Here is a 15,606-nt window from a genome sequence, read left to right as displayed (position 1 = left end):
TTCAATACAATGGATTTTGCCCTTTATTCATTCAGGCCGAAGAAAATACTAGAGAATAAAATGAGTTGTTTGTCTAAATTCAGAGGTGCTAACTCTATTTTCAATTTTATACAATAATAAAGTTAATATTGATTTTAAAGTATGATTTCAAAATTTCTCCAATATATTCTATACATATTATTATTTATCAGACTTGTTTGGCCACAAAAGTGAGAAAAATATTTTACCAACCCTAAATCAAACTAGATTAGTTTCAAAACTAATCAAAAATGTTGTTTTGTGGAATATTTTCAGCTTCTTTAAAAAAGATTATTTTTATTTCGTGCTGTCACACTTATCCTCTAAATAGGAAAGATAGAAGCCATGGTTTTAGAGGTAATAAAGTTATTTTAGCATAGTTATGAATCTAGCTGTTACTGTTTTCAGCTCTTGATCTATAAAGTTAAATGCATCTTTTAGGAGTTCATAAAGGGCAAAGTTTCATTATAATAGTGCTGAGGCAGTAAAATGACAGGAAGGTATTTACCCAATATAATTATATACACTACTTATCTGGCATTTAATTACCATCACTTATACATGTAATGAGGTGAGGAAGAAATATTCGTATATTTGTTGGCTTTAAGCCTTCAGCACTGTCCCATATCATATTAATTGCTTGGATATGTGGTAACTCATTTACCGCCTCTCAGCATGCAGCTATGATCTGATAAACAGATGAAGCATATTCTGGCTGTCATGGATGCCAATGCCAGAATTTGGATAAGGAAAGCTGAGGACATTTTATGCAGAGCAGTTATATGAAATCAACATTAGTATGGTAAATATAATCTCTCCCTCACTGAGCATTCTTAAACATCTATTTTAAAAAATGAAGATTTAAAAAAATTGCTACCAAATATGCTTCTCTACAAGTGTGTGAAGTAGTAACAAGCTATATTTTACCTAGATCTATTCCCCTCAACCTCTGGCTCAAACCATAAATGCATCCTCGTGATTTCTCTGCTCATTTTTAAAAAAGAAGAATGTATTATTTAAATATTCTCAGTGTATAGAATGTGTAAGTAGAGTTTATAAGATAAAAATAAATCTGTATGTACTTACCACAGGTCTTAAGAAATAAAAACCTTATACCAGAGAATACCACATGTGCCCAAACCAATAAAATATATCTATCTGATCCGTAAAGCACTACCCCAAATATTATGTTAATCTTTCTCTGCTTTGCTTTATAGTTTTACCATCAGTGTACCTATTAGTAAATAACAAATTTTTATTATTGCCTATACTTTTCCATGCTTTTAGTTTTATGTACTGAATTATATTTTTGAGAATTATATATATTAATGATATGGATGTAGTTAATTTGTTTTTGCTGTAGTATATTATTGTATGGCTTAAACAATCACAATTTGCTTAGCTATGCTTCTGTTGACGGACTTTTACACCACTTCTAATTTTTTGCTCTTGCAAATAATATTATTATGAATATTTTAATATATGAACCTTAATGTGATATATCAATATACTTACAAAGAAGTTTATAGTCGCGTAGGCCTGAGAGTTCTAGGATATATATCTAGGATTGAAACTGCTGGTATATGAATTTTACCTATGTAAGTTTACTAGATTTCACCAATTTTCACAAGTGGTTATACCACTTTACACTGTGACAAATAGTGAATGAGAATTTTCATCTCCTCATATCAAATTTGCTATAGACAAACTGAATGTTGGCAGTCTGATACGTCTAATGGTATATATCATTATGGTTACAGTAAGCATTTTCTTGATTAATAATGAAGTTGTACATATTTTCATATATTTGTGAACAATTTTTATTTCCTCTTCTAAACATGCTTGTTTATATCTTTGGCCCATTTTCCTAATGAATTGTTTATCTTTTTTATACAGACTCGTAGGATATTTTATGTATTGAAGATACTAATCTTTGTTGTCGTCTAAGTGTTTCAGGTATCTTCTGTGAATTTATGCCTTGGTTTTACACTCCCTGAAGTTTTGAAAAAGAATTCCGTACTGTTAATGTGTTTTTAAGATGTTTGGATCTTGTTTATTTTTGCCACTTCAGAGGTTATGAAGATATTCCCCCAACTTGGCTTCTGAAAACTTTTAGAGACTATTTGTAGATTTTCCTCTCCTTTGTTCCTTTTAGAGCAGTGCCTCAACAAGAAATCCAGCTTTATTTATTTTTTCTTCTGTGGATAACTGATTGTCCTAGACCATCATTTTGCCACTGATCTGCATGGTTTATTTTCAGATATCTTACGTTCATGCTTTTACTTCGCACTCTTACTGTGGTCCAGTGTTCTATGTGTCTGTCTTGTGTCCTTTCTAAAATGTACTGCTTTATAATAAGTATTGATAACCACAAGTGTAAATTATCCTATCTGCTAATTCTATTTCATAAATATCATACTAATTTTTTACTATTTGCCCTTTTCTGCATATTTTTAAATCAATTTTGTCAATTTCAACTAAAAGATCCTTTTCAAATTTTAATTGGAGTTTCATTGACTCTAGAGAGTAGTTTATGGTGAATTGATATCTTTACACTAATCTTTCTTTCCAAGATAATAGCATATTTTTTCATTTTAGAGGACATTTTGATGTCTTTACATCATTTTTAATCATAATATCTTTAAAATAAAAATTATAATAATATTTTTGCATAATGATGATTAGATCAGCATTAGATACTCTATATGCTTGTAACTATTAAAAAGTCATACTTAAATTGCATTCTCTTTTTGATTGTTGTCTTATTTCACATTTTGTGTCTCACAAACTTGATTAACTGTTTCATTAGCTCTCATAATTTTCACAGATTTGGAGTTTATACATGATAGTTACACTATCTATTGTAACAGTTTTATATCTTCTTTTCAGGATATATTTTTTAAATAGCTTTGTTATGACATAATTCACAACCATAAACTGCACCCTTTTAAAATACATAATTCAGTGTTTGTAGTATTCTCCCACAGTTGTGTAACAACTGCTGCTACCTAATTTTAAAGCATTTTCATTATCTTTAGCAGTCACTCCCATACTTTCACCCTCCAGACCTAAGCAATGGCCTAGCTACTTTCTATCTACTTTTTATTTTGTGGATTACCTATTCTGGATATTTCATTTAAATGGAATCATGATATATCATATATATAGGATATATATAATGCCTGGTTTCTTTCACTTAGCATAATGGTTTCAAGATTAATTCATGTTGAAGCATATATCAAAACTTCATTCCTTTTTAGTGCCAAATGATATTCCATTGCATGGATATTCCACATTTTATTTATTCATTCATCAATTCATAGACATTTGGGTTGTTTCCACTTTTTTTTTTCTTATGAATAATGCTGCTTTGGGGAACTCCCTGGTTGTCCAGTGGTTAGGACTCCGTGCTTCCACTGCATGGAGCCACGGGTTCAACCCCTGGTCTGGGAACTAAGATCCCGCATGCCACGCAGCCTAAATAAATAAATGAATGAACCATTAAAAAGAAAAGAAAGAAAGAAAAGCACACTAGTGTAAGATGGGCACTGGAGAGGTGAGCAAAGAGGCCAATCACCTGAGCCCTAATAAGAATCTTAAATAATAATAATAATAATGCTTTGAATATTCATGTACAAATGTTTGTGTAGACATATGTTATCATTTCTCTCAGATATACCCCAAAGAATGGAATTGCTTAGTCATATAGAAACTCCATGTTTAGCATTTTGAAGAACTGGTTCTGTCAGAATGTTTTCAAAAGTGGCTGTGTCATTTTAGAAAGTTATTGGCCATTGTAACATCAAATACATTCTCTCTTTCCTCTCCGTCTGGTATTCCAATGACTTGCGTTTCACTTTTTGAAATTGGCTCACCGTCCTTTGATGCTCTGTTCTGTTTTTCACTCTATTTTTTCTTTGCATTTCAGCATGGAAAGTTTCCATGAACAAATCATCCAGATCACTAATTCTTTTCTTTGTTGTGTCTACTCTACTGATGAATCCATCAAGGAAATTCTTCATTTCTATTACAGTGTTTTTGATTGATGTCTTACATTTCCTTTCTATTCTTTCTTAGGGTTTCTTTTTGCTTCTGTTACTCATTTTTTCTTGCATCATCTCTGCATTGTCCATTAGAGCTCTTAACACATTAGTCCTATATTTATTTCAAATTCCCTGTCAGAAGATTCTAAAATCTGTGTTATTTCTGAGTCTGACTGTGATGCTTGCTTTGTGTCTTCATACTTTTTTTCTTCTTCTCATCTTCTTTCATGGCTTGTAATTTTTGTTGATTGCCGAATGTGTTGTATCTGGTAATAAAAAGTTATGTAAATAAGATTTGTGTGAGGATTATGTTAATCTGGCTAAGAGTTGGGCTATATTTAATGTTCCTTTTAACTATATGTATCATAGACTTGAAATTCCTCTAGAGTCCTTGCTTTTGTCTCTCCTTTTAATTTTAGAGTTGTCTTAGCACCCCTCCTGAGAGAGAGAGTCTGTGTTTTTGACTCTTTCAACTGTTATCATGCTGAAGACTTGTTGATGTGGTGGTAAAGTATGTGAGACAGGAAGAATATTCTATATAATCTTCCAATTAAATTATTCATCTTTTAATGAGCTTGTGTCTCAGAGATGTGACCTTCACAACTGTTTCCCTAGTGGAGAGCATTTTCCCCTGGCTGTATAGTCTCTTCCTTAACTGCAACATTCCAAACTTTTTCTTTGAAACCCTGACCCCTGTTGATTTTTTTTTCTTGTTTATATGAGGAAGAAAGGCTACAGGGAGCTAGCATGAGAGGAATTCCCTTCCCCTAGCTAGGATAAAGATCGACCTTCCTCTGGAGAATAGGCCTTTGTTACAGAGAAAGCTCTGGGTGTATTTCACAAAGATCAGGCTTCACTTCTTTGTGCCTAAGTCACCAGCAAATCTTTATCCAGTCTTCACCATGAGAACCTGGTGAGATTTCTGAAGGTAAAGCATACCAAAGCATGCAAGGCACCCTGAAGACTGCAGCCCCCAGGAATTTCTTAATCTCATGCTAGTTCATAAATATGACCATTTATCAATGTCAAAAACCCAGACAACTCAAATTAAATAGTGGACAAAGGCCTTAACTAGTCATTTCTCCAAAGAAGATATAGAGATGGCCAGTAAGCAATAAAAAAGGTGCGCAACATCAATCAGCAGGGAAACGCAAATCAAAATCACAATCTGATAGCACTCCACACCCATTAGAATGAAAGTTATAAAACAAAGAAACAAACCAAAAACAGAAAATAGTGAGAGTTGGTTAGGATGTGAAGAAATTAGAATGTTTGTTCATTGCTTTTGGGAATGTAAAATGGTGCATCCAGAATGGAAAAGACTGTCATGGTCCTCAAAAAATTAAACATAGCACTACCATAATTCAGCAAGTCCACTTCTGTATATATACTTCCCAAAAATTGAAAGCGAGAACTTGAACAGGTATTTGTATACCAATATGCACAGCAACACTATTCCCACTAGCCAAAAGGTTGAAAGCAACCCAAATGCTCATCAATGGATAAATGGATAAAGCAATGTGGTGTAAACACACAGTGGAATTTATTCAGCCTGAAAAGGGAAGGAAATTCTGACATGCTACAACATGAATGGAATTTGTAGGCGTGCTAAGTGAAATAAACTGGAAACAAAAGGACAAATTACTCGTTTATGAGATACCTAGAATTGTCAACATATAGAAACAAAAAATAGAATAGTAGTTGCCAGAGGCTGGGATGAGCAGCAAATGTGGAGTTATTGTTTAATGGATACAGAGTTTCAGTTTGGGAGGATAAAAATGTTCTGGAGATGGATGGTGGTGATGGTGGCACAACAGTGTGAATGTACTTGATGCCAATAACTATACACTTAGAAAAGTTAAATGCAGTACATTTTATATTTATATTTTACCACAATTTTTTTCAAATTACCATTTGTGTGTTCCCATCAGTTTATGGTTACAGTGGCTATTGTTCCAGTTAAACGATCTCAGCTTTTTCTCTCTAAATTTAACTTTCTCTCCAGATTTCAGGGTATTGATTTACCCTGGTGTGTCAATTCTCTGATGGGTCCAAATAAAAGCTTCTGATTTTCAATTTGTCCAGATTTTTCTTGTACAGACAGGAATGATGACTTCCAAGTACTTTACATGGTGAAGCTAAAATTTTACATGTGCTCCAGCAGTGTATGAGAATTCCAATTTCTCCACATTCTTGCCCTTTCAGAGCCTTAATCCTTCCCCACCCTGCACCGCCTTGTATCTTGCCTCAAGAGCTAACATTTCATCTCCATTGTAATATAAATATAAATAGTGTAGCAGCATTGACTTAGTAGTAAACTAAAGGGAATGTGTTCAACATTTCTCTATTATGTAAAATTCTTATGGATAATTTTGGGAAAGCATAACACTTAATGTAATAGTTTTAGAATGATAAATTTCATGGGAAGCTTTCTCTCTTTCATACCCAACTAACTTATCCCAAACATTAGTCATTCTATGGTTGATTTAAAAAAATGAGAATTTGAACTTAATATTAAAATTTTATGGAATTGGGAAAGTTTTTACAAGTTTAATTGCCCCATTTTCCCAAAGAAAGTCTAGAATAAATAGCTTTAAGATATTTTCTGTTCTAATACTTTAAAAATAATTCTTACTAACAGTATAGACATTTTAAAACATGAGAATCTCCTTTCATTTATATAATCCCTTAACACCCACTGCAGAATGCATAAAAAGTTCTTATAGCCATGATTATTTCAAAAATTTCAGTGGAGGGCAACATTTTAAATGTGACTTCATTGTTAATTTTTAAAAAATCTATTTCCAAAACAGAGAGGCATACACAGAAAGATTAAAATAATGGCAAACTATAAGTATATCTTAATTTATTGTGGCATTTGAGTGGATATATTTTTAAATATTGTTATTACCAATGTACTTACAGTAACAATTTTAGCAGCACAAATTTTAAATTATGAAAATGTCATCCTATGGCTAAGACTCTTATACTTAATAAAAGAAAAAAAGATGATTGTGAAACTACACAAGTAGGCTGGAAGCAATATAAACCAAATTGTTTTTATTAAATTGTCTTTGTAGCTCATAATACTATGGCAGATTACTAGCTTATTAGATCATTTTGTGGTAGTGCACAATTCACCACTGTAATTTACCAGTTTTACTTCCCATGCTCTGGAGCACTTTCAGCGTTTCAGCTTAATGGGTTTAGCTTTAAGGTAAATTGAACTCCTAATCAAATCTGCTTCTTTTTAAAACAGTTTGCTCCTCAATTGACTTCATTTTACATCCTTTCACATTCTTCACTGACTGTTTACATTTTGTATTTGTTGGCAGAATATGATTAATAACGTCAATAATTATATGGTCACATTATTTTCCTTTTTCTGTGATTGGTTAAATAACAAGAAGTTGCAGTTCATGCTGTGTCTATCTAATTAACAGTAGCTGAGTGGAGAAAAAAAATCCTTGTTAAAGATGTATAGTTTTATTGGTCAATAATTATATGTTGGGTACATCCTACCTTCCAGAATGCATTGGCTCTAAAAATTGAATAGTAGGTGAGATAGACACAGCCTAACAGTTTAATAACACAATTTATATGCTACATCATATTGATTTAGATTAGCTCTGTGTATGATTGTGTTAGAAATTCAATTTTCATTAAATATTTCAAAGTGAAAGATTTTTATGTGTTACCAATAGAAAAGTGCATATTTTTTCTAGAGAATGATAATATCTAAAAGAGAAAAAATTAAACAAACATACTTGAATGAAAGAGCTTTATTGTGTCCTAAGTTTTCTCTAAGTTCTTTTGTTTTGTTTTCTGGACCTAATGATGTTGGTAACATGAAGGAAAAAGATATGGAAAAAAATAAGCATGTAAGAATAGTTGAAGATAAAGAGCTGTCCTAGGAAACATTATATATTTAATGTGTCAAATATATATTAAATTGTTAATACACTATATTAAATCAATATTAATGTTATATCATGCCTTTGTACTTAATATGGTAAAATGAATAGACAAGCCTTTGAAATGAACTGGAGGACATATGTAGAAATAGACATAAGAACATATAGAAATTTATTATATAATAAAGTTGAAATATCAAAACAATGGGGCAATGATAAAAATGTAATAAAATATGTTGGAATGACTGAAGAAAAAAGTGACTGAAACAGGAAAGAAGACACAATAAATGTGCTCAATAAAACAACAACAAATATGATAAAAAACTAAATCAAGAAAAAATAAGAATGAAACACAAATATGCCCAGAAGAGCTTATGAATCAAGAGTCATAATTCATTTGAGAAAAAACATACTCTAGAGGAAACTTAACATCCCTCCAGAAAACTGTATTTTTAAAATTCCCTTATGTTATTATTTCTGTCAATAACATAAAGTTCAAGAATTTCTGTGTCCCTGGAGTTAATAAAATAACAAAAGCAGTACCTCCTTCTCCCCCACCAAAAAAAAAATATATATATAAATATATACACGTGTGTGTGTGTGTGTGTGTGCATGTTGGGACAACTGGAAAGCCATTTGTAAAAAGATAAATTCAAACTATTTCTCATGCCGTACACATGCCATTAAAGGAACTGGAGATGTTTGAAAAAATGGCTTAATTCAGAGCCAGAGAGAAAGAAAGTGTATGCTTTCAACCTTCAACATCTTGTTGTGCTAGAGTCAGAAAGTGTCCCCAAAATGATAAGAACAAATCTAAATGGTATAAAAGTCAAAAGTCAGCTTAAAGGGGTTCCCACAGCCAAATCTGGGACAATTGAGAATTAATATGAATAAAGACAGTAATGGATTATAACCCAAGAAAATAGGAATCCATTAATTCATATCTATATCAAATGCATACATATGTATACATGCACATATGTGTACACACATGAGAATACATACACACACATGTACACACAGGAGAAGGGAAATCTCATCCTTACAGAGACATGCCAAGTAATTAATGTAAATGGAATGATGGGATTTGAAAATCATTAGTTTCAACACTATGATAATGGATGATTCAGGCAAGAATCATCAACAGATATTAAAACTCTTACGTGAAAGTTTGAATGCACTGACTCTAAGTTTCTCTCCACAGATCAATTATTAATTACTTAAAAAAAAAGTAGTAACTTGACAATGGAGAAACCTGGCAGATGCCATCTAATCAAGTGAGGCAACATTACCAACTACTATAATGGGATAAACTGACATCATGCGCTTCCTGATGTGATGCATAGGTCAATTCTACTGTTCTAGCTGGCCTGAAAAAATGTAAGAAATACTCCGTATGATACAATGAGAGATATGTGTCATTATATATTTGTCCAAACCCATAGAATATACAGCACAAAGAGTGCACCCTAAGATAAACTATGGCCTTTGGGTGATTATGATGTGTCACCGTAGGTTCATCTTTGGTTAAAAAATGTACCATTTCTGTGTAGGATGTTGATGATGGGGGCGGCTAGGCATGTGCAGGGGGTGGGGGTATATGGGACATCTCTGTGTCTCGCTCTCCATTTGTTGTAAATCTGAAACTGCTAAAACTGCTCTAAAAATATAAAGTCTTAAAAAATGTGATAAGAATTTCATCAAGAATTCATTGCCACACTTCAATGAATTCCCAATGTGCAATATTGTAGATCTTAATAATTTTTGATGACCTGCTAAGAAATATATTTACTGTTTTAATGTTGCACTAAAATGCTGGTTTTAAGACTATACGATTCACAGTGATTTTGTTTGTTTGTTTGTTAAAGGCAATGCTATTGTAACACCTTGCTGCCTTGTAGGCTCCCTCTATAGCCATGGATGGTGGCTTTGAGAAGCATTCTGTTGGTGTGTATTGCATCTCCTCCTTCGTTACACTTGCATTCTTTGTATTTACTTCCTAATTATGACAGTTGTTGTCACTAGAAAATCTGTAGATTCCTTTATAGTTCCCCTTGAATCTTATGGCATGAAATTACAAGGGTCAGTTAAAAAAAGTGACTATGAAATTGAATTAAATATACAGTTTATTGTATGTCTATTATATCTCAACAAAATTCTTTTTAAAAAGGAAAAAAAAAAAACCAAACTAAAAAAGAAATTGAATTAATCTTTTCTGCCCTAACCAAGCCATATTTAAATTTCTATCACAGGCCTTGTGATCATAATAATCTAACCATGGCCACTGCTTGGTATTTCGTATGTACTGATGCTTTGTCAATTCCCCACCCTTCTTCTTGTCTACTCCATTACTTGTCCAAAATGTGTTGCCTGTTTGGCCATTCATCCTTTATTTTATGTGTATTCCTAGACTTTCAAGAATCATCACATTCTGCATAAACTGGTATCAGTCTGCTATTTGTTTTTTTTTGATGCCTTATTAATTTTCCTTATTATTTATTTACAGATCTTTTCTCTACTTCTGCCCTCAGCAGCATTTTTTCACCTTACTTTTAAAGTCTCTGTAAATATAAACCCATTGTGCAGAGCGTGCTCTTATAAAGTCTCCTTGTCTTGAAATATATATTATTTTCACATGTTTTTGTCCTTCCCTCTGTTTCAACAGTTTACCTTCCTCTCTTTTCTAGGCATTTGCTCCCTAAAAAATATCTACATTGGTGATTCTCAGTATTTACTTTTCCATTGTTCTTACATGCATCTTCAGTCACCTAACTTGGCCTATAACTGTCTTAAAATGTGTATAGTATTATTTTTTCACTTTTTCTAGCAACTTCCTTGAAATTGAATTATATACTTGCCACTCTTCACATTTAAAATTTTCATTTCATATTTCATATTTCATTTCACTTATAGTAGGAGTTCCAAAATATTTAATAGTGAGCAAATAATAAGGATTATCTTCAGTTCAGACCTCTTTTCTTATTTACAAGATTGCATATCCTGTTTCCAGATTAACATCTCAAATTGTTTCACATCTTAAACTTTAATGTATATAAACAGAAATACTGATTGATGTCTGCTAATCTGCTCAGATTGAAAATCTGTAGATCTCAGTAAGTGGCACCATCATGCCTGGAATTACTATCTACTCCATATAAGACAACAACTGGGAGAAATACCCTTTTCTAGAATGTCTTCAGAATGTTATTTCTCTACTGAATTGATCTATAGACATGGGATTTCTTGAAGAGATAACTGAATGAGTGCCCAGGTCTAGAATATAATAAAACCTGAAATAATGCCTTCTACTGGTTTATAAGTAAATTATTTCCAGAAGAAAGAATAAGGATAGTTACTTGTACAAGGATGATGGATGGATTCTTTCTAGAAGTCGTACCCATAATTTTCACATCAATAGAAGAAATGCTTTGCACCAGCAAAGGGAGAAAGAGGAGAAAACTAGGAAAGAGAGGAAGAGCTCAAAAAACACAGGGAGGATGCCCAGAACTGCAAATGATTAGAAAATATAGCAAGTCATATAGCACAACTATACTACACAGTTACTCAAGGACTAATATATTTGCAGGCAAACAAGAAGGCAACTGGCAGTTTGCCTGCTTAAGGTCTTTAAGATGGAAATGGTGAAAAAAAACTGTGGACTGAAAAAAACATGCACAAAGTAAGTGCTATGAGTTGAGCTTATTCAATGTCTTACTGACACTATAGCCCAGGAGACAGCCTCTTAGAAATCTTGAAGACTCTGTTCCAAAGAAGTAAGGGGGAGATCAGTATAGAAGTGATTTTGGTGAGGAGGTACCTGTAATCAGCACACATCTCAATAGAGGGGTGTTGCTAGTCAGTCTCAAGGAACAGCTATCTAGTTAATGGTTTTAGTGTTTTTCTACACATGGGAAGATGCAAGAATTGGGGTTAATACAGACTGTCCCTGAAAATATCTACCTCTCTGAGGGCCTGTTCTACCTGTTTTCCCAGAGCACAGAGTGCCTTCTTCCTGATCTTTGCCCACGAGGGTCTTTCAGAGAATACTGTAGGTCGGCAACTGCAGCGGCCAATGATTCAATCCTTGTAGAACCAGATGGTGAGCAACATTCTTTGTTTTATAAAATGCCCCGACCACAACTCTCTATCTGGGGAGTTTCAAGTCAAAAAAGAGATCCTGGCTCATATAATGTGTCTGTCTCTACTAGGTTCCCATTATGGGGGCACCTGCATAAGACCTATACTACAAATCAGAGTAGAAAAACACTTGCCAGGCAGGCAGATAGTGTACCAGAGGTAGAGAAATGGACTGCTTGGGTTAGCTAGAAAATGGCTGCAACAATTACCTAAACTTGAGCAGAAACTGATAAATAAATAAATAAATAAGTAAATAAACAAAACATACAAGGATAATGAAAGGAGACAGCCTGATAGAGGCTCTTTGTATCAACGGGACCATTCCCTTTGTCACAAGTGCCTCTGTACAGTCGGGGCCACTGGACTCAAGCTATGATATTGGACATGCTCTGAAAGGTTCAGATAATATAATTTACTAGTATGCAGCTCTATTAGAGTCTCTAAATCAATAGCTTCACCCAAGGGTTCATAGCGGGCTGCCCTGAATCAGAAGATTGAAAAGGAAGGGAAAAAGGAAAGGACCGAGGTGGAAGCATTTCCTCTGATATCGAAAGCGCTGTGGAAAAGAAAACTGTATGTGACTAAGAGCCTTCGTATTATTGGTAACAAGGCAAGTTAAAGTTATAATTTCTAACAATACTACTAAAATAACATTTGTTTTTTTTTAACTAACTGTAGGAAAGATAAAAATAAACCAATCCATTTCCAATGGGCACTGTAAATTCAGAATTTAGAGGTTTACTATGTAACAGGGGTTAAAATTCAGTCTAGAGAGGTGTCGAATCTCACAAAATAATAAACAAATAAATAAATAAATAATGTTATTTTTATACTTTCCTCTCCATTGAATGTAACCTTGAGAAGGGGAGGGACTCTATCTGGCTTCCACAGAGCAGTACAGCAGGAGATCAGCAAACCAGCATGGGAAACTTGACACCACAGAATCGGCTGTCTTATCCCCCAGTGGAGATCAAACTCCTGGCTCCCTGCTAGGCCTTCTCTGACATCACTCTGTAGGAGAGGAAACAATAATTTTCCCTTTACCCTTCTAGGTTCTTGGCTGAGCCCTCCCTGTAATAAAAAACAGATTAACAGGGAAAAACAAACACAAGTTTAATAACATGTTACTTTCAGTATACAAGACACAGATTCAGGAAAACGGCATAACTCCTTGAAATGGCCCAAGCCACCACTTTAAATGCCATCTCCAATTAACAAAAGATGTTGGTGGGCGGAGCTGGCTATGGGAGGTTATCAGGCAAAGCACAGCAAATAAGGGTAAGGTTGTTATATGGATTTAAGTCCTTGCCTTCTCAAAAGAAGAAGACTTTCTAGGGATTTAGTCATCCTCCTCTCGGTCCAGAGAGGAAGACACCCTTATAAATGGACATTTCCCTTATAAATGTAAATGTCTCTTGCAAGTGGGGAACTTCCACATGTTTTTCAGAGCTTCTCTGGTATCTGCTGATTTTTTTGTTTGTTTGTTTTAAACAACCAGCCTAAAATAGTCCTTAGGCCAAACAGGCATATTTGGATGGCATATTCTGCTTCCCTTCAATTCTTGTAGATATTTGAGAACCTTCTTATACCCTGTCCTGAGTATAAACCTAGCTTTCCTTCTAGGCCTCTGATGGTGGGGGTAAGGATAAAACCATAGTTTTTTCTAGTGTTTGACTGGAGTAGAGTGATTATTATAAAGGTTTTCTTTCCAGGCTGACGTTTCCCGACCCTTTCTTGGAGAGAGTACACTTTTTGGGGGGCTTTTCTGTGGCTTGTGTCTTTTGCTGTTATTGGCTGTTGGCCTCTTCATCTCAAGTCTGGGTCTGTGAGGCAAAAAGGAAACCCACAGATCTCACCACCATGTCCTTGGGTCTCAAGATTCCTAGCTGGACTATCTTCTTCTCTCTGACATTCAGAGATATTTTATGTTTATTTTATATATAATGTTCAGCATTGCAGTTATACTTAGCAGAAATTTCTCCAGATACCTATATTTTTCATTTCTAGATGCAACATTTTCTTGGCTTATAGTGACAGGCAATTTGTATATTTTTATGTTTTTGCTTTGTTTTGCTTTGTTTTTCATATGTTTCAGAGGTACGATTAAGAGAACAGTTAGAAATATCAGCATAAGTTCTTACAACACTGCATCACTTTTTGTACAATACTAAGAGATGTATGCAAATAAAAAAATTCACCTAGTTTAAAAAGGACTGATGCTTTTGTAAGGTACACTAAAAAACTATTTTTTCAGAAATCGATTGAAGTTTATTTTTCATAATCTAAGACTATTTTTTCATTGCTCCTGCCACAGAGTTTAGAATAAATTGTAAAAGCTAAGGAGCTCTTTGCAGTTACTTGAAAATATTCATTTGCCCTATAAAGTTAAGAAGCTTCATAAGAGAGGGGAATAAACTCTTGCAATTCCATTTCAAAGAAATCTGTCTTATCCTAATTGTATGTGTATTGCAGAATATTTTCTACAATGCACCTCAGTAAGTGAGATAATCTGTGGCTTTATGTTCCTGAATCATACCTCATTATTTTATTAATTAGAAACAGTTTCACACTGTGATTTCTTGAAAAAAAAATCTTAGAATTTCAGAACACAAAATTGACTTTTTAGTTTGGATAACCCCAAGTGTTCAAATGTTTACACTTGGGGTGTGAGACCTCTAGATCTTAGGCTGTTCATAAAATATAATAGGGGAAAAAGTCATAAAGGTGAATGAATAAACACTCCAAAGCATTTTCTCAAACTTGAGCAATGTAAAAAGAATTTTTCTGAAGAAAACAATTTGTCTGGCTTCAGGATGATATTTAAGTACGTACTTACATAAAGTTATAAACAATGTTCTTAAATTTAAGGTAATTAGATAATCCTGAAGCCAAAATATATTATTATTTACAAATTGTATTTAAAATGTCCTGAAGCAATAATATTAAAATTGACATTAATGCAATTTGATGTGTAATTATTTTGCTGAAACCAATTTACTCATTTGGGGTCAATATAGTGTCACTTTTATTTTACTAATGCTTTTTGACACCGAGCAGATGGAATATAATTTGAGTCATAGATGCTATCACTGTCTCTGTTCTCTTTAAAATGGTATACTCATTTAAACTGACAATTCATTCTTTTGATTATCCTGTTAACTTAATCAAAGCTGAAAAAGAACATTGGTTTCAATGAAATATGCTTCCACTATACAGAAGAATTTCAGTTACTTAACTGTTGGAATTAGGAATAAACAAAATCAGTATGTACCTGATCACTGAAAATATGAATCTATTACTGATAGTTATACTGTGTGGGTACTTGTATCGTTTTCCCAAGAATCTATGCTTGAAATGAGTCACCAGACTCCACCCTGACAGTCACATAAAGCTTTTATTTACAGGCAAAGAACATGGTGAAGGAAGAGAAGGAGCCTGCAGTTAGAATCATAGTGAGAGACACCTCACAGCACAGGCTCTCCGTGGACCCAGTT

This window comes from Hippopotamus amphibius, chromosome 6, assembly GCF_030028045.1.
Source record: "Hippopotamus amphibius kiboko isolate mHipAmp2 chromosome 6, mHipAmp2.hap2, whole genome shotgun sequence".
NCBI lineage: Eukaryota > Metazoa > Chordata > Mammalia > Artiodactyla > Hippopotamidae > Hippopotamus > Hippopotamus amphibius.
Note: the sequence above shows the minus strand (reverse complement) of the source record.